Source organism: Calidris pugnax, unplaced genomic scaffold (assembly GCF_001431845.1).
Source record: "Calidris pugnax isolate Ruff unplaced genomic scaffold, ASM143184v1 scaffold3, whole genome shotgun sequence".
NCBI lineage: Eukaryota > Metazoa > Chordata > Aves > Charadriiformes > Scolopacidae > Calidris > Calidris pugnax.
The window spans coordinates 1,297,320-1,321,619 of NW_015090799.1; the positions used below are offsets into that span (position 1 = coordinate 1,297,320).

At 40.2% G+C, this 24,300-nt stretch overlaps 1 long non-coding RNA gene across 1 annotated transcript in view; it reads left to right on the forward strand.

Annotated features, from left to right (window-relative positions):
• The window catches only part of LOC106885182, a 393,401-nt gene that overhangs the window by 340,604 nt on the left and 28,497 nt on the right, over positions 1 to 24,300 (forward strand). The gene's annotated exons all lie outside the window — the stretch shown is intronic.

Consider the following 24,300-nt stretch of genomic DNA (forward strand, 5'->3'; position numbering starts at 1 on the left):
TTCGTGTTCTTTACGGAATGAGCTACTTTTCCTTTGGTTAGAAACTTTTATAGACAAAATTTAGGTCCCCTGCGTATCAACAATAAATAACAGCAGAGGTTCTCAGTTTAGGGATAAGGTTGCTCATTCATTTTGCTTTGTGTGTACTTGTGAATAAATTATTCTCCTAATGTAGAATTTTAGGAATTCATCAAACCTGTATTCAATTTGGTAAACTAAATCAATTTTGGGAAGTTACATTTCTCTTACCATTTTCAAAATTGGAACATCTTGATTTTTGCAACATTTTACTACATTTTTTTTTTTTTAAATATTAATTTGTTTTTTTTCAGGAATAGAAACACTCCAAAATGAAAAAGTGGGGGTTTCCTCCATTTCTATGGAATTCATATTCACTTCTTCCATGTTTTTTTCCATGTTTTGTTAGTTCTACATCAAACCAAACAAATCAATATGCACATGTTCATTCCTAAAACCGTCTCTGAATCATGTGTGTAAATGGCTTTTTTACATGTCTATTGACATAAATTAGAAGCATTAAGTATTTGGAACTTGTGAAAGTCATTACAGTTTTGATGCTAAGGACCTTGAGTACCCGTATGTGGATAAATAGGCTGAAGTACTTCCACACAACAAATATCCCTGTTGTTGAGAGTAAAAAGACCAAGGTGCCACCCAGAATTTCTAGAACAGTTGCTACCTTTGGTTGTTTGGTTGTTTAGTGATTTAAATGTTCAAATGTGTGCTCACCCGAAAAATAGCAATTTTTCGTAGTATGAGAGTTGACACATTTTCATTTTTCACTTCTCAAGTTCCTGCAGAATTGTATTCAATTTTTAAAAATGGCGTGAGAACAAAAATAGCTTACTGTTCTGTCAGTGAAACTTTAATTATAGTGCTTGCAGGTGGGAAGAGAGACAGTGGGTCATGTCTTTATTAAAACAGATCTAATTAAGTAGTGTAGATAAGGCTTTCCCTTCTTACTGCAAGCCTGCTTTTTGATAGAAATCTGACAGTTCATTGGGCTGGAGTTAAAGATTGAGTTTGAGGTCAACCAGTGCACTCAGATGTTGCTTTCCCACTGAAACCACACTCAGCCAAGGCAACAGGAGTCAGTTTTAATGAGGCTGGTGCTGCCCAAGAAGGAGATAGATCATAAATTAGTCATATAAGAAAAAAAAGACATGAAGGGCTATACAGAGGAGATAAAACAGTTTTGGCAGACAAAGAAAAGTGATTTCCTACTGAGGGCACTCACAGGTCCTTCAAAATGAAAGTAGCAGATGGCAGGGGTATTGTCACCAAGCTGGGGTGACAGTTCTTTAGAAACTGATTATTGTCAAAGATATTTCTCAGATGAAGAAGCAGAAATGGAAATTTTTGAATTTTGGTTGACTGTCTCCCATTTGTTCTCATGGAGGACAGACCACTTTGGATTGTGTCAAGGTTTGACTCACCCCATGGAAGTGATGTCGACTTTGTGTTTAAAACCACGTGCACAAATGATACGTCAACATTGTGAATGTTGATGGAAAACCTGAAGCTTGGATTTATGGTAATTAAACAGTGAAAGCAAATCTATTTAGAGAAGTTGCCTTCTTATCTGTGAAGGTGTTCACATTTCTGTGGTTTTCTTTCCTACTTTATACTGGAGCACTGTATGTGCCCCAAATGTTAGTAAATTTATCCTCATAATGAAAGGATAATTTTAGAAAATGTTATTAAGTCTGTTTTCCCGAAACCAGCTGAGGCAAAACTTGAGTACATAGGGCTTAGTGCCTCTAAATTTCTTTTATTATATTTTTTATAATTATTATGTCTTAACTACCATTTTCTTAGACCTCTTAAAAACCCAATTGTGTATTTAGAGTGTGTATATTGAGCAGCTCTGTTATGTTGCTGTGTTATGTTCAAGCCATCCAACCCAGCTGAATTCTTGCAGAAACAAATAATATTCTTTCTTCTTCTAAGAATTTCTTTCTTCTTCTTTCTTCTAAGTAGTGGCTCTAGGTAGAAATGTGTCTGCTTAATTAACATATTTACCACAAAAGAGACATTGATGTGTGATCTGGACAGATTGGATCAATGGGCCACGGCCAATGGGATGAGGTTTAATAAGGCCAAGTGCCGGGTCCTGCATTTCGGTCACAACAACCCCAGGTACCACTACAGGCTTGGGACTGCCCAGCAGGAAAGGACCTGGGGGTGTTGGTGGCCAGCCGGCTGACCATGAGCCAGCAGTGTGCCCAGGTGGGCAAGAAGGCCAACGGCATCCTGGCCTTTATCAGGAATAGTGTGGCCAGCAGGAGCAGGGCAGTGATGGTGCCTCTGGACTCGGCACTGGTGAGGCCTCACCCCAAGGGCTGGGTTCAGTTCTGGGCCCCTCACTACAGGAAAGACATTGAGGTGGTGGAGTGTGTCCAGAGGAGAGCCACCAAGCTGGGGAGGGGTCTGGAGAACAAGTCATCCAAGGAGAGGCTGAGGGAGCTGGGGGTGTTCAGCCTGGAGAAAAGGAGGCTGAGGGGAGACCTCATTGCCCTCTACAACTCCCTGAAAGGAGGGTGTAGAGAGGTGGGTTTGGCCTCTTCTCCCAAGGGAATAATGACAGGAGCAGAGGGAATGGTCTGAAGTTGGGGCAGGGGAGGTTTAGATGAGATCTTAGGAAGAATGGCTTTGCTGAGAGGGTGGTCAGGCCCTGGAACAGCCTGCCCAGGGAAGTGGTGGAGTTGCCATCGCTAGAGGTATTTAAGAGAAGTGTAGACGTGGCTCTTCAGGGCATGCTCTAGTGCCTGAGATTGTTGGTTTGTGTTTTTGTGGGGATTTTTTCTGAGTGTGGTTTTTTTGTGTGGGGTTTTTTTTTTTTTTGGTGGTTGGACTCAATTTCAAAGGTCCCTTCCAACCATGAAGATTCTGTGATGGATCCCAGAGAAGGGCAACAGAGCTGGGGAGGGGTCTGGAGCACAAGTCTTGTGAGGAGAGGCTGAGGGAGCTGGGGGTGTTCAGCCTGGAGAAAAGGAGGCTGAGGGGAGACCTTCTGGCTCTCTCCAACTCCCTGAAAGGAGGGTGTAACCAGGGGGGGTCGGTCTCTTCTCCCAAGGAACAGGTGATGGGACAAGAGGAAATGGCCTCAAGTTGCACCAGGGGAGGGTCCGATTGGAGATGAGGAACAATTTTTACTGAAAGGGTTATGAAGCCTTGGAATGGGCTGCCCAGGGAAGGGGTTGAGGCACCATCCCTGGAGGTGTTTAAAATCTGGGTTGACATGGTGCTTAGAGACATGGGTTAGTGATGGTTTTTATCCGAGTTAGGTTGATGGTTGGACTAGATGATCTTAAAGGTCCCTTCCAACCTAGAGAATTCTATGATTCTGTGTATATTTTAGATACAGAATGGAAGACTTACCAATGCACTAACTAGTTTCTTTAGCAAAGCTCGTTATGTGTATGCATCGTCATTATAAAAGCCACGCCAGTTATATCTTTTCACCTAATTTATTGGATTGATGCCCCATAAATCAAATAGCTCACTGGATTTGTTCACTATGGGCAGAAAGAGTTGTGTTGGTCTCAACTCTTTCAGTACAGCTAATTTTTGCAGTGCTGCAAACATTAACTACTGTCAGTGGTTCCAGCTAAGTCAATTAATTTAATGAAGCTTACTCAGAGTAACAAGAATTAAATCACTGCTATAAACTAAGCTATGATAACTCTGTTCTTTTCCAGAATTTATGCAAAAAACCACTGTTGATTCCAGGCATATAGTGGCAAAATATTTCAGTAATTAAACATGTCAGGCAAAGACATATTAAATTGTTTCGATGAAGAACTTGTTCCAGGCATAAGATAACATCCTATTTTTTGGATTTTGAGTATACAGAAGCTGGTGACAATCTGTGCTCAACTGGATTCACACAATTCAACATTCCCACCATTTCAAGCATTTAAAACCCTGGATCAGGTCCTAAAAACCTCTCTTCCCTTGGTTTTTGAATCTCTAAGTAGTTGGATAGTATTTTCAAGTTTGGTTGTGTTTTTTTTTTTTTTCTCCTCCTTTTTATAAATGTAGCATTAGGATCTAGTAATTGAAAAAAGGATGAAAATGAAGATTTTTGCAAAATTAACCCATTCTTGGAGCAGTGCTTTAAAGATAAACCCAGCGTAACAAAATGTGTGCTGAAACAATAGGGGCTGTCAAGATACATTATTGTATTTACTTGTTAAGTGTATCATCTCTTGCTCTTTCTGTTGATGGTTCTTCAGAGATGATAACTTCAATCTTAACATCACTGAGCTACACAGCTGTATATTTCTAAGCTTTCCTCGTGTCTGGCAAAAAGCCTAGAGGATGATTTTTTTTCTTTTTTACTCTTCAAAAGTGGACTTTTAGTTCTGTGGCAGGAAACCAACATATTTACTGGAAGAAAATAAACTTCTGCAGACTTTTTCCCTTAGGTTTTCTTTGCCTTCCTGATTGTTTTATTCTACTTAGTATAAGTACTAATTTAACATTGAAATTTCACTTTCAAGAGAGCAGCATGAAAACATGAAGAGTAGAAGACCTGGATTGCCTGCCCGTAGAGGTAGGCTTGTTGCAGCATCTTCTGTGCCATCTGTGCGGACTACTTGGGTGGTGTCAGCTGGGGCAACTTCTGCCTCCCTGGTCTGGCAGGTCCCAATACATTCTCACAGGACAAGAGGAAATGGGCACAAGCTTTTTACTGGAAGAAAATAAACTTCTGCAGACTTTTTCCCTTAGGTTTTCTTTGCCTACCTGATTCTTTTATACTACTTAGTAGAAGTACTAATTTAACATCGAAATTTCACTTTCAAGAGAGCAGCATGGAAACATGAAGAGTAGAACACCTGTATTGCCTGCCCGTAGAGGTAGGCTTGTTGCAGCATCTTCTGTGCCATCTGTGCGGACTACTTGGGTGGTGTCAGCTGGGGCAACTTCTGCCTCCCTGGGCCAGCAAGAGGAAATGGGCACAAGCTTGTACAGAAGAAGTTCTGTCTAAACATGAGGAGGAACTTCTTTGCTGTGAGGGTGGCAGAGCCCTGGCAGAGGCTGCCCAGGGAGGTGGTGGAGTCTCCATCCCTGGAGACATTCCAACCCCACCTGGACACGTTCCTGTGCAACCTGCTCTCGGTGGACCTGCTTTGGCGGGGGTTGGACTGGATGATCTCCAGAGGTCCCTTCCAACCCCATAGCATTCATTCTGTAATAGGCTTCTGGCTCGGAGGTGTATGGGGGGATTGAAATTAAGGAAGACTCCAGGATCTGTAATGGGCTTCTGGCTCGGAGGTGTACGGGGGGATTGAAATTAAGGAAGACTCCAGGATCCCTGTTATGGTTTGAGAGAACCCATACCAGTCTATTGTCGTTTAGACAATTAGTCTATCACCGCATGACCCTTCCCCACTCAGAAAGGGGAATTGGGTAACACAAAGAGACACAAGGGCTGCAATATAAATAGATTTCATAGAATAAGACTAAATTATTAACAATAATACCGAAGAATTGGTGTTAATCCCGATAGTGATATAAGATATACAAGAATTACACCCAGCCCATTCCATCAGCAGAAGCCGATGTGGGATCCTGCAAGCGCTGGGGCTTCAGGAGGAAGGGAAGGGCTCAGGACTGTGGCACTGAGGCAAGGAGTTCTCTGAACCCACCACCACTGAGGGAGAAAGAAACTCCTCAGCAAACTTTTCTAATTAATTTTGAATGGTATATTCATGGGATGAAATAATCCTGTTGGCAGCTTGGGTCAAGTGCCTGGGTCTTGCTCCTCCTCATCCCTGCACCTGGAAAGGCTTGAAAACACAGAGACCTTGAGTCCCACAAAGCCTGGCTGGCTATAAAAAATATTTTCACAAATTCAGACACTAGAGTCTTCAAAAAATGCAATTTTCTCCAGCAGTAGAAGAAAAGTTAGTCCTCAGTTATTCAACCCAGGAAAATCCCCATAGGTAAATTCAGAATCTTAAATCCAGGAGGATGATACTTTAAACCCCTGCCCTGGGTTGCTTTGGTTTTGATCATGACACTTCCCCAAACAACTGAAGTTTTGCTCAAATTTCTAGTCTGTTGATAGGACAAAACAGTGTCACTTCTGTCCTATGTGCTAGTAAGAAGGAAATTCAGGAGGGGGTGGGGGGGACAGTGCTAAGGTGTTAGTGAAAACCAACAAACAAAAGTGGGTGAGTTTTGTTTTTACCCTTATCTGCAGTTTGGTAAAGACACAGATTTATGTGATTGTAAAAAACCAGGACTGTCTTTGTGTAGCATTTAGATTATCTTCAGAAGTTCCTCTTTGGTTTGGTTGACTCCTTATTTTATCTGCTCTGATGTGTGGAGGACCATATTCTGAATATTCCTCAACCACTTCATCACAGTCCTGTTCACAAAAAAACCCACTGCACAAACCTTGGTTAACTCAATCAATTGAGAGATTTCTATAGGCTTTTGAAGGTTTATAATGATTTAATCTTGTTTTTTGCCTGATTATCAAATGTATAAATCAATAATCATTCCAAACAGAAAAATTAAACTTTTCCATTTGACACATTGAACATCTACTAATAAATAAGATCAATACGTTCCATTGAAAAGAACTAAAATATATGCTTTGGCCTGATTTGACAACAAGTTTACAAACTATAATGTCACTTCTATTTCACTTTTTGCTGACATCCCTGGAAAGGTTCAAGGCCGGGTTGGATGGGACTTTGAGCAACCTGCTCTGGTGGGAGGTGTCCCTGACTGTGGCAGGGGAGTGGAACTTGATGGTCTTCAAGGTCCCTTCCAACCCAAACCATTCTGTGATTCTATGACATTGGAGTGAACATTTTAGGGGCTCTGAGTTGGCAAGAAAAATCAAGAGAAAATCAGATTGGAAGGACTGACAGTGCCAACCAATACCCTTGTCACATGAGAAAACCACAGAAGTTTAGGCAGTGTGCTGAATCCTGGGTGGATGTAGTGTCTATTTGTAAACCAGGACCAGGCAAGTCTCTTAAGACAGTTAATCTTCAGCAGCATTGCTCTCAGAATGACCTGGAGGCAGTTACTGAAATAGAACTAAACTTAGTTGCGTTCCCTCACTACTTTCCTATACAACATTTATTCAACTCAAGCAAAGCTGCCTTTGCAAACCTCACTGTTTGAAGTTGCAGAGAATGCAATGCTTTAAGTGCAAACAAGCTTCTGTGAAATTCTGCAAGGTTCTTTGCAAAGTGTGAAGACAAACGTGTGACTTTCATGTCATGTTTCTCAAGTAACTTATTAAAACTGTCATGTTCTGGAGATGATTGTTAAGGTGAACGGCCCCACTGAGATGAACAGAGAAAACATATTTTCTCCAAGTCATATTCGCAGTCTTTTCCAGACTGTCCATGTGCAGCAGTCTATTTAAATGCCTGTATAGAATCATAGAGTTGTCTAGTTTGGAAAGAACCCTTAAGATCATCTAGTCAAACTTGGATAAAAACCGTCACTAACCCATGTCTCTAAGCACTATGTCAACCCGGCTTTTGAACACCTCCAGGGATGGTGCCTCAACCTGCCCTGGGCAGCCCATTCCAAGGCTTCATAACCCTTTCAGTGTAAAAATTGTTCCTACTCTCCAATCTGAACCTCCCCTGGTGCAACTTGAGGCCATTTCCTCTTGTCCTATCACCTGTGACTTGGGAGAAGAGACCGACCCCCCCGGCTACACCCTCCTTTCAGGGAGTTGGAGAGCGAGAAGGTCTCCCCTCAGCCTCCTTTTCTCCAGGCTGAACCCCCCCAGCTCCCTCAGCCTCTCCTCACAAGACTTATTCTCCAATATATCAAGTTAGCCTACAGAACATTATTATCACAATTAGGAGGTGTAGCAGTAGTTGGTCAACTTCTTTGCCTGTGTTTACAGACCCAGTACGTCAAAGACTGATAAACTAGCCTAGAATCCACAAAAAATGTCATTTTCTTCTTTCAGTTCTTTTTGTCATGGAATGACTTTCAAAAGGAGGCAAGGAAAACAACAGTTTAACTTGTTATTCTATTGATTTCTTAGTCAAAATTTGCAGTGGAGTGGCATTTCCATCAAATACTTACAACATTTGTAAGCTCTTGAGATCCTAAAGGGGAAATGATAATAGAATATGAGCCTGCTTTTTTTTTTTTTTTGCTGTCTAACAGCAAGTGGGTCTGTTTGCTCATTTTGATTGTTTAATATCAAATTTAATTATTTATTTTCAAGTAGCTGTCACTTTATCTTGAAAAATAAAATCCTGGTGAAGCGTGCTCAAGTGGAAGGACCCCCTGGAAGTACTATTTTATGGTGGGATATTCAGCTGTTGGCACAGATTCACTGCACAACATTGGAAAATGCTTTACATTTTGACTTCATAACATGTCGAGCTGTACAGATAATTTATTCACATAATTTAATTCTTCAATCAGTAGCCAAGCTGAAAAATAACATAATTAAATGGTTTTAGGTTTTCCTAACATGAAAAATTTCCATTTGTCCTGTCAGGTTAAATGAACCAATGTGAAATACTTAATTTTAGACTTTTTTTTTTTTTTTTTTGATAAAAGCAGTGGAATTTTTGAAACAAGTGCCTAAATTGCATGAAGACTGGAAACAGAGCAAGAAGTAATGGTTGAGCTGATGACATATCTGTCACCATCCCAGAAAATGGTATTTAGAGGGCTCAGCTGGCAGGTGAAATAATATGATTTAGCCTTCTACCTCTTAAAGTGTTTTCACACGCGAACAGCACTCTTTCCCTTGCCCACTGTGCAGTATTTCCCCAACTTGATGAATAGTTTGAGTTACTCTAAAGTTACTCTCAAACTTAATTATTCGAAATATAATGTTTTACACAATGCGACTAATTTTGAATAGTAAACTTATTTAGTAATTGATAATAACTTATTATGCTTTAAAACAGTTTCAAGTCAAAGATAAGAAATTAATTTTGTTTTAAAAGTCATAGACTGGCTATTTTTTTTTATTATTTTTAACAATATTTTAAGCATGAAAAACTTATCCTAAAATCAAGGTTATTTTTAAAATGAAACTTTTTAATATCACTAAATGGAGATTTCTATGAATATTTTTACCTAGAATCAGTTATTACTCTTGTATGTTCATATATCCAGCATACTTCTCTAAATGTTTGAAAGAAAGTATCCATGTCATAAAATGGTGACAAATGCATTTGGGAGGCTGGAAGAACTAGTGCAGAGGTTGAAGTGAAAGCATTGACTCTTGGTTAAACATTAAGTGAACATAATTTTACTTACAACTTAATTGTACTCTGTGGAATGAGAGAAACATCCACACATTCTGTGTATATTTTAAAGTAGAGAAAGCAAAGAGACTTCTAAACAGCTTCCTGAATCAGAAACAAATTAATTTATATGCAGGATATATGCATGCAAGAAAGTAGACAAAGCCTAATCCTTTGGTTTAGTTAAAAATGCTTTGGATGCAATTACAGAAAATAAATTTGTAAAGATAATCTGGATCAAGCAAGGAGCAATAATTAGATATACAGCAGAGGCTTCTGACCCTAAAATACATTCCAGCTTCTTTTGTGTGTAAAACACTTAGGAGCAGATCCCAGTAGCTTCTCAGTGACATCACTGCTTTTGAAAAGAACTCTTTTCTTTGTCAGATCAGTACCTGAGGAACAAATTTGTGTAGTATTGAGTACTAGCTGGGAGAAAATCAGCTGAACTTATTAAACCAGTACCTCCTATTTCTAATATGCACTGTCTTTCCTGAAGTGCTCAGTTCATGTTGAAGTAGTATTTTTCAGTAAAGCAGGCGTGCAGGATGTACATTGGATTTAAAGGCAGTGATTGCTGCTTTCACCAGAAAGGGAACGCAGAGGAAGTGAAAGCTGAAATTCTTCATTTCAGCAAGGAAGAAGAAAGTCTAAACAATTGTCAAAATGGTCGTTTCGTATGTCTGCATTCATTCTGCGTTACTCCTCTCTGCAGCAACCAATATGCTGGTAGTGGACATGTCCTGAGTGATGAAAAGAATATTTTTCAGGGGTATCTAGAGTTCACTGTCTACACATATCCATGAAATATATTTCTTGTTTTACACCCTCTTCCCCTACAAACAAGCTTTTTTGAAAATTTGGAATGACTTATTCCAGTGAATCCAAATAAGATTCCATGGATGAATTTTAATGTAAGTTGGGAGGACAAATAATTGCCACTGTGGAAATTAGATTCGTGATGATCAAATACACTCCACAAAGGCACATGGAACAGATCATGTCCCAAAAGGGAATATAGTGCAGTTGACTTTAGCTATATTAAAAAAAATTGTTTATGTACCCAAGGTGGAATTTAGAAATTTGGGTGGAAAACAGGCATGTTGATTATTGACATGCTTTTTTAAAAAAATCTGTTCTGTACATATGTTCTCGAGCACCTGATGTCAACTTCTTCACAGGATCAAGCACAGATGAAGTGAAATCACAGTGGCCAGGGCATTAACAACACGTAGTGAGTTAAATACAACTTGAAAACAAATGATCTAAGCTTATTTTGATTTTATGCCATCTGCAAGGGAAATGTGGGTGTTATCATGGTCACTCAATGCTATGGGGTTGGAAGGAACCTCTGGAATCTAAGCTTATTTTGATTTTATGCCATCTGCAAGGGAAATGTGGGTGTTATCATGGTCACACAATGCTATGGGGTTGGAAGGGACCTCTGGAGATCATCCAGTCCAACCCCCTGCCAGACCAGGGCCACCCAGAGCAGGTCCCACAGGAACGTGTCCAGGTGGGGTTGGAATGTCTCCAGAGAAGGAGACTCCACCACCTCCCTGGGCAGCCTCTGCCAGGGCTCTGCCACCCTTATAGTAAAGACGTTCCTCCTCATGTTTAGGTGGAACTTCTTATGTTTAAGTTTATGCCCATTTCCTCTTGTCCTGTCCCTGGGCACCACTGATAAAATACTGGTCCCATCCTTCTGACACCCACCCTTGAAGAACTTCTGTATCAGTGTAGTAGAGAAGGCTGGGGCACATAAAGTGGTTAGCTAAGGGACAGAAAATATAATGTGTTATAAAATGAATCTCTCTAAAGAGTCAATGAGCTTTGTATTTTGGGGAGGTAGGGATTTTAGTTTCTGGCATATGTCTTTGAAGGTGTTTCGTAGTTTTCTCTTGGCTGTAGGATCAAAAGTTCAGATACACGAGTCTCTCTTATTTTGGAGAGAAGGATAAATGTATGTGGTATGCTCTTATTTTTGTACTGAAGAAAGTACAAAACCAGTGCAAAAAACTCTCGAATCCATGCTGAACTTACTGTTATGTAAGCCCAAGACTACCTAAGTATTTGAGGTTTTGGAAACAGTATTTTTAATTTATTAGAGTATATTGGAAGGCAGTCAATAGATTTGCTGAATGTCATTTGGGGACTGGCAGAGAATGTATGTCTGGGAACCATGTTTGAGATCCTAAGGCCAAAAAGTGTGAGGAGAGCTTCAGAAGAAACGGTGTGCACTGGAAACCATTACAGAGAATCAACAGGGATGTGTTTGATAAGCAGTTAATGCAAATGAATTGCCAGACTCTACCATTTTACATAAACATGTGCCTTACAACTAGATCTTACGCTCTGAAAGGTGCATGAAAATGGCCTTGCCATACAAAAGAAGAAGGTACCATAAAAACCTTAATATGCATAGGCCTAAATTACTCAGTCAATATTTACTTATTTGTTTAGACTCTGTTGGAGTATCAAGGCCCAAGATTTTTTCAAGTTTAGTCATTTGATACATCTTTACTTTTCTGATCAAGTGAGATTCCAAACATTTCCTGTGTCTGGGGTTTTAAACTGATACTTGTGAGAGAGAAGAAGTTAATCCAGGAGGATTTGAGGCATCTTTCTTGCTTTATTGTACCTTTATCCTGTCATTTTTGATGTAGGTGAATTCAGTCTCAAAAAATCAGGAAGTGCTTTGAGACAAGATTATTTTTTTTTATTCTTCACATGCTTTTCAGTAAATTCAGTATGCATATTCTTGTAAAATAGTTCTTTGTATAATGCATTTCACCTCATTGGCCCAGTTGCTCATAAAATGTGCATTCCTCATGTTTGTTTTTAATTTAGAATTCCATTTGTTTGGGGTTTAGATAGTTTTAAAGAAAATGCTGAAAATGAAAGGCAGAAAAAATAATTTAGCAAATGAATCATATGAGAAAACTCTGTGGAAAAATTCAATAGTCCTCATTTAACTCCTAATTGGAACATTTTCTTGAAAGATTGTCTGCCTCAATTATTCTACTTTACCGTAGAACAAATAAATAGAAAACTTATGTGGCTGCCTGTATTTGATCTGCTGCCATTAAAATATATATACCTGTATGTAATTCCTCATGTAATAATACAGATTGCAATGGAGGGAGAGAGATCATGGAGAAAGAAAGCTTAAGGAGGGGATGGTTTGGGATGATCCTAAGTTCTAAAATCGGCTAGAGTTTCTACAGTGTTATTTTTCATGGCTGCTAAAGAAATTGGAACAGTGCAGTCATCCTGAGCCCTAAATTCATTTAAAGTTGGTTACCACTAGAAAATAAAAAGTATACTGTAGAATCATGCATTATATTACAGCAAAGAAATGTTACTCATTTGATAAAAACATGTGATTCTATGATAAACATTTTAAAAAACCCCACAAAAGTCATGTAGTCTTTAGAGGAACAACTATTACCTTTTTTTTTCCAGAGAAATATTTAATGATATAATTCTTCAGGAGAATTAATTTTACAAAATCACATTTTGAGATGTTCTGGTGAAGTATCTCTCTTCTGTTGGTATAAAGTAAACCTGAACCTTCAAGTCATAGCTTAGTGTCTAAGTAAGGCGTAAGATAAGACTACACTGAAGTATTTAAAGTCTGAAGGTGGTATCACAGTTAATTTCTTAGAATCATAGAATACTTTGGGATTGAAAGGATCTTTACAGACCATGATCAGGGATGTCTTCAACGAGATCAAGTTGCTCAAAGCCCAGTCCAGCCTGGCCTTGAACATCTCCAGGGATGGGGAAGTTTATCTGAGGTGGTGTTCAGGGCCAGGAACCCAGAAACCCTGTGTGAATGTACATGGGTAGCCATGTTTTGTGGCCAGCATTAGCTTTAAGGTCATTTTAGCTCTCAGGTAGTGTCTGTGCTATCAACCTAAAGAGCTGGAGAGCTGCCTGGCAGAAAAGGACCTGGGGGTGTTGGTTCACTGGGGGCTGAATGTGAGCCAGCAGTGTGCCCAGGTGGCCAAGAAGGCCAACAGCATCCTGGCCTCTATCAGGAACAGCGTGGGGAGTAGGACTCAGGAGTTGATCATCCCCCTGTCCTGGGCACAGGTGAGGCCCCACCTCGAGGGCTGTGTCCAGTTTTGGGCCCCTTAAGACAAGAAAGACATTGAGGGGCTGGAGCGGGTCCAGAGAAGGGCAACGGAGCTGGTGAGGGGTCTGGAGAGTAAGTCTTATGAAGAGAGGCTGAGGGAGCTGGGGGTGTTCAGTCTGGAGAAGAGGAGGCTGAGGGGAGACCTTCTCGCTCTCTACAGCTCCCTCAAGTTGCAGCAGGGGAGGTTCAGATTGGGTGTTAGGAACAATGTTCAGGCTGAAAGGGTTCTGAAGCCTTGGAATGGGCTGTTCAGGCTGAGAGGGTTCTGAAGCCTTGGAATGGGCTGCCCAGGGCAGTGGTTGAGGCACCATCCCTGGAGGGATTTAAAAGACATGTTGACATAGAGCTTAGAGACATGGGTTAGTGATGGTTTTTCTCAGAGTTCGGTTGATGATTTGACTAAAGGTCCCTTTCCATCTTGACAATTCTATGATTCTATGGCTTCAGAATTTGGAGATCAACTGAGTTAGCTCCTTGACAATTCTATGATTCTATGACTTCAGAATTTGGAGATCAACTGAGTTAGCTGCAGATAAAATATTTTGCATCTTTTATGGCAGGAAACCCAGTAAAAGAGAACTTAGGAAGCAAAACCAGACTGTTGTGGTTAACTGTGGATGTTTGGCAATGATGAATGAAAAGCTGGTGCTGCAGACATATTCTGATGATACTTCACAGAAAGAGCTACAATATCACAAAATACTTCTGGGTTTTGGTTTCTTAGTTTAGCTTTGAAGGAAATAGATGCATGTATCACTGTATTTTTAAATCCAATTAAAAGTCAAAGAAACATAATTTAATATATTATTAATAATATGCTACTGTTATTAAGATCAGTGAATGGTCATACTCCATCTAAGATGGCAGCATCTCCTGCTAGTGCTTTAAAAAAGGGACTCATTTCATATATTGCAAAAAGCAGGAACCTTAAGACAGAATCACAGAATCTTCTAGGTTGGAAGGGACCTTAAAGATCATCTTGTCCAACCGTCAACCTCACTGACAAAAATAGACACCCACACAACAAACAAGGAGCATCATCACTAAACCAGACCTCCCAGCACTGCATCAACCCGTCTTTTGAACAACTCCAGGGATGGGGCCTCAACCACCTCCCTGGGCAGCCCATTCCAATGGCTGAGAACCCTTTCAGGGAAAAAATGTTTCCTAATATCCAGCCTGAACCTCCCCTGGGGCAACTTGAGGCCATTTCCTCTTGTCCTGTCGCCTGTGACTTGAGAAAAGAGACCGACCCCCACCTCTCTACACCCTCCTTTCAGGGAGTTGGAGAGAGCAAGAAGGTCTCCCCTCAGCCTCCTCTTCTCCAGGCTGAATAACCCCAGCTCCCTCAGCCTCTCCTCATAAGACTTATTCTCCAGACCCCTCACCAGCTTTGTCGCCCTTCTCTGGACCTGCTCCAGCCCCTCAATGTCTTTTTTATGGTAGGGGGCCCAAAACTGGACACAGCACTCAAGGGGAGGCCTCACCAGTGCCGAGTACAGGGGGACAATCACCTCTCGGGCCCTACTCCCCACACTGTTCCTGATACAGGCCAGGATGCTGGTGGCCTTCTTGGCCACCTGGGCACACTGCTGGCTCCTGTTCAGCCCACAGTCGACCAACAAATACCAATACAAATTTTTTTATATATATATATACACACACATGGGCTTGTATCTGGAAACTGAAAATTTCCATTCAGAAGTAGAGATGAAGCATTGCAAAATAGTCCTGATCTCCAGCATAGCGAAGCTGATGTCTCAGATGAAGTTTTCATTGATGTTGGCTTTGGTCCTGCATGGAACTATGATCCTGGGCCAGTGAAGTGTGCAAGGATGTATTTAATTCATAAAAATAACATCCTTATACTGGTTTAATACTGAAATAAAGGTGTATGTGTGAGTGCTTCACTGGGGTGGGACAAAAATACTCATTGCTTTGCTGAACTGAGTGCACCAAGGCAAGAAATCACCGTTCAAAAGTGTGAAGCAAATACCAGTGCTACAGTGCTGTTTAGCAGTTTACACAGTGTCCTGTGTAAACACAATTCAGTCTAATATTTGGCTCAGATTATTGGCAGGTTTGATACTGGGGGCTTACACTTTTGGAATTCCTCTGCCACTTTTCAATATATAATTTGTTTATTGTGTTTGAGGGTTTTTTTTATTTTAGTTATATTGGAGTTCCTCTGTCAGCAGACAAGGAGAAAAGGAGCTGATTTCCTTGCAATTTGCTGAGGTTAGATGAGAGAATAGCAGGGTTGTTGGTTTTTTTTTGTAATAAGTAGGAATAAATATGTCCAGGCACTTTAGCCCCTTCCCCCTGCCACGTTAGGAAAAGAAGTAATTGCTCAGGGCCACGCTGGCTTAACCAGGGGATTTGACAAAACGTTTCTGTGGTAAGGTGAGATGTGGCTAAAAGCAAATCTGCCAAAACCATAATTAAGGTAAATGGAAGCCTGTATTAATGAAACACATTGAGAAGCCAGCGCAGGAAGAAAATGTGGTTTGTGAATAATTATTTGAAAGCAAAATCATCAAGGCTTATTCTATGGAGTAAAAAAAGTTATGCGTTCAATGACAGTTTGAAATTAAAAGAAAGTAAAGGATTGCAAATCAATAACAATAAAAAGTGCACTAAGCTAATGGATCCCTTGTTTCCAATTGAAAGTGACAGTTTTGAATTCCTGAGTAAACCCTTAGTGATGGCCCTTTTCATTACTGGTACCACAGCAGTCCCGGCCTGGCTCCGCGCGGCTTTGATCTATGGCTCAATTTGCTGGGCCTTTCAGGGACAGGGAAGTGGGAACTCATTACTGGAGAATACCCCAGTGATTTGGGAGATAGATTTTCATGTCACCAGCTGATCCCCGAGGCACGGCATCCACCCTTTGAACAGAAAGTTAAGTAAAACCTGAGAAAATGTTTTCTCTGTTGCGCTTTTGAGGGGGACCTTCTCAAGAGAGCACTGTGTCCAGCTCTGGAGTCCTCAGCACAGGAAGGACATGGACCTGTTGGAACAAGGCCAGAGGAAGGGTGATCTGAGGACTGGAGCCCCTCTGCTGTGAGAACAGGCTGAGAGAGTTGGGGGGGTCAGCCTGGAGAAGAGAAGGCTCTGGGGAGACCTTAGAGCCCCTTCCAGTCCCTCAAGGGGCTCCAGGAGAGATGGGGAGGGACTCTTGACTGAAAGGGGAGCCATAGGATGAGAGGGAACGGTTTTAAACTGAAAGAGGGGAGATTTAGAAGAGATCTCAGGAAGAACTTCTTTGGTGTGAGGGTGGTGAGAGCCTGGCCCAGGTTGCCCAGAGAAGCTGTGGCTGCCCCATCCCTGGAGGGGTTCAAGGCCAGGCTGGATGGGGCTTGGAGCAACCTGGTGTGGTGGGAGGTGTCCCTGCCCAGGGCAGGGGGTGGCACTGGATGGTCTTTAAGGTTCCTTCCAACCCAAACCATGCCATGACTAAGGGGTTTAATGCGTATATCTGTTTACAGGCACTTCTGCCTCTTCTGGAAGAGTAAACATTTCTCCTTGTAGCGAAGAAATAGCTCAGGGGTTTTCTTCAGCTTGTCTCTTGCTTTTAGCTGCCTGTTATTCCTGTCATACTTTGGACAACTGATGCATGACGTGTTGGGGTTGAAATAATCAGAACTGATTGGAATATTCAAGAAAAAATAGCACAAGATTATGCCATAGGAGGAAATCCTGTAGACAGAGGTGCTTTAGTCTCCCCTCTCACCCCTGATTTCCTTAAATGCTACAATCATCATTTCCCATAAGACAGTTCTGGTAGTTTTGCCTCTTAATTACTTTTAAAGTATCTTATTTAGGGAGACCATCGGGAGTACCCGGTGTACACTGCGATGTTCATGCATATGCTTTGAGACAGCAGCTGGGCTGTATGAATAATTAGTTTGGTGTCTTAGGATAAATAAAGGATGACTCAACGAAAAATGACACAAAGATTGATGTTTATGGAAAAAAAAAAAAAAAAAAGAGGAAAAGATGTAATTATGAATAAAATCTTATGACCAAGACAGTTCTTTAATGGCAAAGGCAAACGAATAAATGCAGTTTAAGCCACTTACAATTGAGGCCAATGTCTCTAATGTTATCTGCAGTGACTGAGGAATTCCTTCATATTTTGAGATCTAGATTCTGTTTACCTTTTTGGTTTTTTCAGTAACACTTTTCAGAAGGACCTCCTAAATTTTGTGCTTTAAAGTTCTTTAGATATATCAGCTCCCTTTTAATGTTTGACTTCATATATTCATTTTCTTAATGTGCCTCAAAGTAGAAAAAGTGATTCCTTTATAGTGTTTTTGTAACATTCACTAGAGAGATGAACACCTGAATTGTGCTCCAAATAAGTATATTACAGAAAAAAGTGTCAAAAAATATTTAGAAACCATTCCTGAATATGCATATGTGCTTTATCTCAGGAAGAAGTGGGTTGAATTTGAAGAAGTTAATCCAATCTGAAACTAAGTGAATGAATGAAACTAATGAACTAACATGAATTCATGAAAACCTAGTTTTGGTTTGGAGTTGTTTTTTTTTTTTTTTTTTTTTGTGAACAAATTGGCTGAAAAACAAAATGTAAAGGTAGCCAGCCTGTTATTAGTATTTCTGAAGACCATTCTCCTGTGAAAGAAGTTTCAAAGTAAACAAATCTGGTTTCCTTAGTTGCAGTTTAAGACCTTCTTTCATCTGCTTCATTGCTGTCCCTCCAATAGAAGAACAGAAAAATAGAATAGAACAATGGAATAGAATAAGTCTCTCAGTGAGTGACCTTAGTTTATGTTACCACAGATTAAAATCCTCATAGTTTCCTACGTTAAAGCTTTTATTTGCACTGAAACAGATCAAAAATAGTCACCTTGCCCCTTCTAGCATTTCAGATATGAGATGGTAACTGTGAGAGTATGACTTCTGGGTAGTTTGTGCACTAGAAGCTTTATTGACAAAGTGATCAATTTTACGTCTTGGAAAACAATTGATGTACTTCAACATTATTGAAAATATTCTTTTTTTAATTTATATTTTTAACAAAGATGTCTTATATTTTTGTCTTGTGAAAAGACAAAACCAAGTTTGTATCAAAAAAACCTTAGAAGCCTTTGAAATAAATATTTCTATGAGCATTTTTCCAACGTGGGTATAAAATTTTAATAACCCATTTATACTTCAAGCAGAATAAATCTTCTGTTTAATATGTGTTAGGCAGCTGTTTTGCTATCATGTAAAATTCTGGAGGAAGTCATAATCTAATGATTCGTGGAAATAATGATATTGTTTAAATAGCTTATATTCAGATCATTGGAATTATTTGGACATTTAATTATTGGTAAAATTTGTAGGTATTATATGCCTAATCGCTTTATTCTGGGATTTGGGGTCTAATCCTCTGGCTTTGCAATTAATAGAAAAATTCTTAGCTTCGGTTTTGAGTTTTAGATTCTTTATGCATCCAGGATCTTATTAATGTCTATAAATATCTGAAGGGAGAGGGCAAAGAGGACAGGGCCAGGCTCTTTACAGGGGTGCCCAGTGACAGGACCAGAGGCTCTGGGCACAAATTGAAACACAGGAAAATTCCCTCTGAACATCAGGAAAGACTTTTTCACCATGGGGGTCACTGAGCACTGGCATAGGTGTCCCAGGGAGGTTGTGGAGTCTCCATCCTTGGAGATGTTCGGAAGCCATCTGGAGATGGTCCTGTGCAACCATCTCTAGGTGGCCCTGCTTGAGCAGGGATGTTGGACCAGATGATCTCCAGAGGTCCCTCCAAACCTCAGCCATTCTGTGATTTTGTAGTTTTACATTGTTCTCTTGATGTACAGATCGTCAAACATCTGACAATGAGTCCACAGAGAAGTAATTTATCCAAATTTGAGATAAATGTACACAAGCATGGCCATGCACGTACACGTTCATGCATGTGCTGGCCCAAGTGTGAGCACAGTTCTCAAATGGCTTAGTGCTACAGTTGAACATTCCCCAGTGAAATGAGCGGTATTATCACCGATTTCAGCAAGAGAAATACTGTGTTCTGTTAGGAATTTTAATTAATATGACTGTTATGCATATATGATTAAAGGAAGAGAATTAAAACTGGGGACTCAAAGACAAAAGTTGCAAGTTGTATTTCTGGTTTGACCGGTGGCTTGCTCTGTGACCTCGGGCAAGCTCTTCTAATTATCTGTGCCTTCATTTTCCAATTTGTAGAGCCCAGATAATAAAATGCACCTGCCTTGCAGGGTTGTTATGAGTTTCAATTAGCGCTTGTAAAGTGCTCTGAGCTCCACAGATAAAAGATGCTAAAGCAGTGGAAACTATTATTATTGTTACATCATTATAAAACATGTTAGCTTAGCTCTGTGACATTAATCTTCATTTATCAAGAGACTTACTCCTGGTTACCTCTCTTGTGCATTATAATTTTCTCTTTATCCTGAAGATAACCATCACATTGGTGTATAACCATGCTGAATTTTGTATCTATATGCACTATGTATTCATGAGTTAATAGATTTTTTTTTTTTTTTAAGCTGCTGGAAATAATTCTTGCTCATTGATTTTAGTGGTTTTACTCTTGACTGATGCTGTACTTTCACCTTTTTTTTTTTTTTTAAAAAAAGGTTGTAATTAATAAATAGATTATTTCCTTAGGTTTTCAGTGGGGCTCAAATTAAGTGTTGTGTCATGTGGCACTATTGCACTTTTTTGGAGTGTATCAGTATGAAAATCATAACGTGGAGCTGCTTTGGTAGCTGCATTATTGCATGTCAAACATTAGGACAGGTACAGTTCTTCACCCTTGAGGAATGAAACTTATTTACTTCTCACAATATCCAATATATAACGATTATAGTAGAGAAATTATTCCAGCAGGGCTTGTTGCATAGCATTAGCTCACATGGCTGTATTCCCTGGCTGCTAATCAAACATACTGTGTAATTCCCAAAGAGTTTGGAAGGGGAAAAACTGTGTAAAGTGGTATTAACAACAGGGGATGTGGTGTCCACTGACTTGATGCCGAATTTGCCCCAAAAGGTGAAATAGAAACTGCTCAGAGACTAAGTTTTCAAGTCCATAAGCAGGAGGTATTTATTAACAAGGCGTTGGGGAACTCTCCAGGCCGCCCTGGACACAGAGTTCCGTCGGTTAGCAATCAGTGCAGCTTTTTTATACAAGTTTGAGTGTAGGTTACATCATCTTTACATGCATATTCATATCTTTACACGCACATTCATATATAGGCGGAGTCTTCCATTTTGGGGAGTCGTCTGGTGGGAGTTCTGGTGCCTTCATCAGGGCGGGGGATCGTCTTGTGAGTCTTCCTCGGGTTAAACTTCTGAACTCTTCCTAATTTGGGTGGCTTCTTGGTGTACTTGGCAAGGTCGGAGTGACCTTGGTTCATCCTAAAATTGCTGAAGCTACTACTTCATGTTCTGGTGTTCTTTCCTATCAACTTGTTCTGTTCTCTCAGACAATTTATTACCTTCGTGATTTGGTAAGATCTAGCAAATGTAGCCTGACTGACCACAAACGGGGCCTGCAACTACTCAGAGCTATGACAAGTGACAAGAGAGGAAGGCAGGAATGTAGGGAGTAGGCCTGAGACCAGCACCATGATGTCTTGAAGCAGCAAAACAGTGTTGTCGACCTTGTTGGGAGAGAGGGGATTCAAAGAAAGAACCCAGCTTACATTTTAACTCCTTATTTCTCGAAGACTGCTTCCTTTTGAGCAGTTTCAGACTGATGTTCTTGCCTTACGTACCAGAGATCATCTCTGATGGCTGCTAACATGGATCGCTCCGGCATGTGTAAATCATTACGTTTCAATAAGCAGTATCAACAAAATTATTTTCACCTTGTTTTGTTCCTATTTTTTCTGTTTGCTTCATCCCCCCCCTCCGCCTTGGTATTGTTTTCAGAATTGCTTGGCATTCTGACAAAGGCGAGGAGTCTTCTTTTGATCTTTTAGTATTGTTTCAGAGAGTTGACTTTACTGATGTAAGTGAATGTGAATATAGAAATATAATTTCTATATATATTATACGTTAGATTCATTAGATCAATATCAGATTGATTAGGACTCTTTACAAAGAAGAGTAGCGACAGGACAAGGGGCAATGGTTTTAAGCTGGTGGAGGGGAGATTTAGGTTAGATACGAGGAAGAAATTCTTTACAGTGAGGGTGGTGGGACACTGGAACAGGTTGCCCAGGGAGGTCGTGGCTGCCCCATCCCTGGAGGGGTTCAAGGCCAGGCTGGATGGGGCTTGGAGCAACCTGGTCTGGTGGGAGGTGTCCCTGCCCAGGGCAGGGGGGTTGGAACTGGATGGTCTTTAAGGTCCCTTCCAACCCAAACCATTCTATGATTCTATGATATAATGAAAAATTATATGATTAATGATTGTATATTGTTTTTTAGATAATATAAATACTAATGAAAGTGAGTAAATACATAATGGATTTGATTGTAAAGTCTAATACAATTTTTAATCGTTTTGCTCTGTCGTATGGTTATCACATGGTGTATAATGGTCAACCAAAATCATTACTGGATTATAAGGACAAGTGGATGGTTGTCAAGTAATGGCTGCAGAAACTGCCAGAGGTGGTTGGGATGTTCCTGCTTTGAGCTGTGTTTTTAACAACTCTCTGTCCTCCCATCTCTGGAAGCCTAAGTCTAAGTTCATACTTAGTACAGTAGCATGTTTAGAGAATTGTGTCTATGCGTGTAGGTATCCAGAAAACTATTTTCATGGAGAACAGGTGGATATTTCCAGCCTGAAGTTCCAACCTAGATTGAGTCTTACACTATTGCACTTGTAAAAATATTCTTCTTCATCCAAACCAGTGGCATTTTGTACATGTGTTGAGCTGGTAATTGTGAGTAAAAGGAGAAAAGCATATACTTAAATACAATTACACACCACTGCTGTCACAACCAACCCCTGTACCGTATGTTTTTCATGGGTACTTCGGGTTCTTTTTTTCCACTTATTTGATTTACAAATGAAACAAGAGGAGTACTTTCATGCAAATGTCTATAATTTTATTAATGTGGCCAGTGTTATTTAGAGCAGATGTTTTGCAACGCTTTTGACCTCAAGCAAAGTTGTTGCCCCAGACAGCCCAATTTAACTGACGTCACAACTGAACACAAGGGATTCTTTGCAAGCAACTCCAATGTTTTCATGGATGTAGGTACATAATGAGGTAAAGGGTCCATTCATGCTGTGCAGAATAATAATCTGGAAGTTAAAGTTTCTACTTGCAAAATAAGACATTTAATGATTGACAAATTTTGATCTTGATGAGGCTTCCTTTCGACTTACAGAAACATTGAAACACTTTAATGCTCTGTAGATATATCTTATTCCTCAAGTGAGATTTTAGAAGAGAATTTTTATTATATGTTCATGACAGATTGTGAATGCTCTTCTCATAAACATTCCAGAAGAACCTTAATCAGTCTTTCTTTTAAAAACTTGACAGAAATTTTCTTCTTAGTAGAAGTTTTGTCTTGGATTGAAATGAAGAGACGGTCAATCTCTTAAGTATCAGTATTTCTTTGCACTTCATCAGAACTGGGAAACTCAGAGCTTAACTGGGAAACCTTACTAATTATTTTTTAAGTCAGATGTTGGATTTGTGATTTTGGTTTTTCTTCTAGCGTGGCAAACAGTAACCGAATTCCATTTCCATTGACTTGTCTGATATAGTTTTAAAATCCCTCACTAATCATCATTGTGTATCTTTTCATTAAAATACTTGCCCTTCCTAAAAAAGAGTTCCTCCCTCCCTTTCCTCCTTTCTTCTTCCTTTCCCTCTTTCCTTCCTCCCTCCCTCCCTCCCTTCCTCTCTTTCCTTCTTTCCTCCCTCCCTTCCTTCCTCCTTTCACTCTTTCTTTTACCTTTTTTCCTGTCTCTCTCTCCCTTCCTCCTTTCCCCTTCCTTCCTCCTTTCCTTCTTTCCATCCATCCTTCTTTCCATCCATCCTTCTTTCCATCCTTCCTTCTATCCATCCTTCCTTCCTCCCTCCTTTCCTCCCTCCTTTCCCTCCTTCCTTCCCTTCCTTCCTCCCTTTCTTCTTTCCACCCTCCCTCCCTTCTTTCTTCCCTCCATCCCTCCCTCCCTTTCTTTTTTCTTTTTCCTTCCTGTTGCCAATAATATGTCAAACTGGGGAGTTTTTTCTCAACTGCTCTGTAGGAATGCTCTGGCATAGTTGGCTTCCTGCAACCTTTGATCAGCGCTTGCTTCCCAGTGAGCATTTGTCACTGGATGACAACAATAAGGATCTTATTCACAGCTCACTTGGATGTACCCTATATATGTGGCTTCTTTTTTTCTCTCCTCTCTCCCCCCTACCTATATTCAACAACAAAAAAGATTTGTTAGCAAGTTATTTGATTGATTTTTAAAGCAGATAATATGAAAGACAACTTGTCCAGCTTAGCAGGTGCCTGGAAGTATTTTGCGGTGAGTTCCATGTGATAAAACAGAACTATTGAGAGAGTCACAAAGTCCCTTTCATTCAGTAATAATGAAATGATGTATTTTAGTTACACATTGTCCCTTAAGGAAAAGTCACTTTGCACACTGATTTCATTACTTCTTCACAGGGGATTTTTTTTGTTGTTACTGAGACATTATTAAGCAATAAATGCAGTGTTGATAAGAGACAACTGCTTTTATACAGAGTGAGGCTGCCAACTTCCCCAAGTCAGGAGAAATACTGAACTCATGCTCGAGTGTCACTAGGTTTGAGCTGGGCTGAAGAAGGCTGGAAGATCACTCCAGTCAAGTTGAGAAAGAGAGCTATGGGGAATCTGCTGAAGAAGATCACTCCAGTCAAGTTGAGAAAGAGAGCTA